A 3542-nucleotide genomic window follows, 5' to 3' on the forward strand; every position below is an offset into this window, starting at 1 on the left:
AGAGGCGCACGAATTCACAATAGACAAAAACATTTTATGATGACATGCCCCTGGGTGTTATTTATAACATGCGCATGGGATAACACTTAAATATTTTTTCCATGACGTGCACTGTGGCGTTATTCCCAAAATTCCCACTGGATGGAAGCAGTGAATGAATATTCATGATGACAACCACTCAAGTGTTATTCCTAAAAAGCCCACCAGATGGCAGCGGAAAATAAATATTTAGGATGACATACACCTAGGTGTTCTTTTTAAAATGCCCACGAGATGCCAGCAGAAAATAAGTATTCATGGTGATGTACACACGGGTATCTTCCCAAAATGCACACAAGACAGAAGCAGAGAATAACTTTTTCTGACATACACCCTGCTGTTATCCCCGAAATCCCAATAAGATTTCAGCAGATATTAACTTTTCATGACGTGCATGCATTTTTACTCCGAAGATCACACGAGATGGCAGCAGAGAAGAAACTCAAGTGTTATTCTGGAGAAGCCAACAAAATGATACTAGCTAATAACTTTTTATGACATACACTCAGAATTTTTTCCCCCCGCATGTTATGTTTGAGCTGCATACAAGATAACAGCAAAGAATGCCTTTTCATGATGACATACACTTGGGTGTTATTCCCAGAATGTATAACAGATGGCAGAAGAGAATAATTTCTTGTTACATGCATTCTGGTGTTATTCCCAAGATGCACGTGAGATGAATGCAAACAATAAATATTCCCGATTACCTACACTCAGTTGCCATTCCCGAGATGCCTGACAAGGCAGCGAAGAATAAATTTTCATCCCAGAACTGGGGTGTTATTCAAGAGATGCCCACGAGAGGGCAGCAGGGAATAACTTAATGGAGACACACACTAGGCTGATATTACAAAAATGTCCACTAGATGGCAGCAGAGAATAACTTTTCACGATGGCTCTACTCTCCGGCAGTGGTCCACCATGACACCTCTTCAGGCACTCCCTGTGGTTCCCTACTAATGATTTTTGAATTAGGTGTCGCTAAGTCATGGGGACCCTACAATTAAGCATAAGAGAAAACAAAATGACACGATAAATAAATTCACATTTCTCCCAGTTGCTCATATTTTGAGATGCAGCGAGCTTAATTAGAAGAGCATGATTTGGCACAGGAGCAGCTATAGACGTTCTGAAAATGACTTATAAGCATCTTTGACATTCTTATACTTCTATATCAATTCTGTTTAAAAGCTTGATTTAGTTATTAAAAATTATGAAGTAATTTGGGTTAACCTATGTACACAATTCTGGTAAGTGTTCTACTATAAAAGCTTACGCTTGAAAAACCCTATTTGCCAAAGCCCGGTCAGGAAGGATGTCTCTAACACCTGCGGCTGAACAAACTCCTCCGTCGGGGAGGTCTGGGGACAGACTGGTTGTTCTTGTGCCGAAGTATTCCTCCCAGGCACGCAGCCCACACAACGTGGGTCTAATCTGCGCCTTCTCGCCATTAGCTATCGGCCGCTTGGCCTTGAAAAGGCGCGAGGTCCAGGTATTGGAGGGTGGGGACAGTGAGGTTGAGGGTGGTGTTGAGAGCCGGTGAGGAGGAGCCAAGGGGTTGGTCCTGGGGCGATTCACCAATCAGTGTAGAGTCGGGTTGGCCTTACTCTAGACATGGTCCTCTGGATACTCGGGGCGTAGTCTCCATCCCGTGTGGACCACCATGCGACCCCCACGTGAGCATGCGTGGACACCCCACCCCCATATCACACTCATGTGATCTAGTGTGAGCCCACATCGTGTATGCTCTGCCTTTTCAGAAAGCTGGAAGAAGCTTCTTGAGGCTTCCAGCGGCGCCATTGTGTGAGGCAGTCCTCGTATCTCAGCAGCTCCTGGGAGCTGCACCAGGTGAACAGAGAAAGTGAGGAGAAGTGTCCCAAATCCAAAGGTCCCAAATCTGGACAGGAGTGCCAAGTGTGGGGAGAGGTGCTGTCTGTCTTCAGATGACACAGCAGAGGACACGGCTAGGTGAGGAAAATTCTTTTTATTTTTAATTCTGTGGCGTAGCAGAGTGAGGGTGAGGAGTACTGAACATGCGTGTATCTGTTTTTTTGCTTCGTGTTATAGAGGAACTAAATCTCTATCGTCTATTAGTCTACATATAACAGAGGGAATTCCTTCTACCTCAATTCCAGCCTGCATCTTCCCCAGGCTAACAGCTCTTTCTATGCCAATTGTCTGGATAATTCTGCGCGAAGAAAGGGGTTTGATGATTTCATAGTCTTCCTTAGGTCCCAGGTTCTGCCTCTTTCTGCACACTTAAGATGGATTTCAGAAAACTACAAAACTTCCATCTTTTTATGGTGGCAGGAAAAGTAATGGCCGGGTTACTCCTAGCTCCTGGAAACTTCTGTAGCTGAGAGATCATGGTCTTCCACTGGGAGAAAGAAACGTTATTTTCGTTTACCCTGTCAGCCTTCTTGATCTATTTCTGTGGTCCTTGGTAGAATTTAGAATCGCTGCGAGTCCTTTTCCTCTCATCTATACTTAGACTGTCATGAAAAAGTGTTTGTGAAGCTATAACCTGTGTCCCCGGAAAGGTTCTCATCTTATTCTGCGAGAAAGAATTGCAGGGTGAGATGAACAGCTGGAGTTCTTGTGGGTCCAACGACCAGATTCTTGCTGAATTCCACAAGAAAGAATCCAAAGGCAAGATGAACAGCAAGCAGGAAAGCACGAGTTTTACTAATGTTAAAGTACTCACCTGAGGAGGTGGAGTGTAGGCTTCACCTTGAGAGAGGAAGAAGGAGGAAGCGGTGGGGAGAGAGAGGGAGAGGGGCAAAGTCCCGCCAAGATGGCTGGTTATGAACTTTTTGTTCTCCCTGGAGGGAGACCTCAGAAAATTGTGGTGCCGACTGGGCCTTGTTGTCTCCTCCCAGTAGGTGGGGAACTTTGTTTTCTGCCTTTTCTTTCTCATATGATGTTTCTGGAACTGTTTTAGTGTCAGGTGCACAATGGGAGCTGAAGTATGTGCAATGCGGATGAGATTATAATGATATTAGAATTAGCCAAAAGTTTTGCTTTGGCCAAAGATGGCATCTAGGCTGGAAAAGACCGGTTTGGGCTTATTACGTCTGCTGGGGCTAAAACGGGGAGGTCTGAAGAAAGGAAAATTTTCCAGAGCCATATCCTGGAGGGGGAGGCAAAGTCCCTGCACTACCTGTTCAGCCCCTCACTCGGACTTAGCAACTCCTCATTTTGTTTATGGAAACTTTTCTTCTAGAGATGGTCACTTTTTTCGGTGTCTTTTTTTGTCATTCGATATAACAAGGAAATACCATAAAAATAGAAAGCCTTTGGCTTCTTTAGTTAAGCTGTCAAAAGGCTTATTGCTTTGAGTCGCTATTAAAATCCTACCATTAATGGTCAGACTGTGGATTCTCTGAATTGGAAAAACTCTCAGTTGGAAAATGTTTTATAGAACTCTCATGACAAGCAGACATTTCACTGGTAAGACATCACGGTGTTTTCTGCAATCATTAGTAATTCTGTTTATGTTT

This window comes from Pteropus medius, unplaced genomic scaffold (genome assembly GCF_902729225.1).
Source record: "Pteropus medius unplaced genomic scaffold, Ma_sr-lr_union100, whole genome shotgun sequence".
NCBI lineage: Eukaryota > Metazoa > Chordata > Mammalia > Chiroptera > Pteropodidae > Pteropus > Pteropus medius.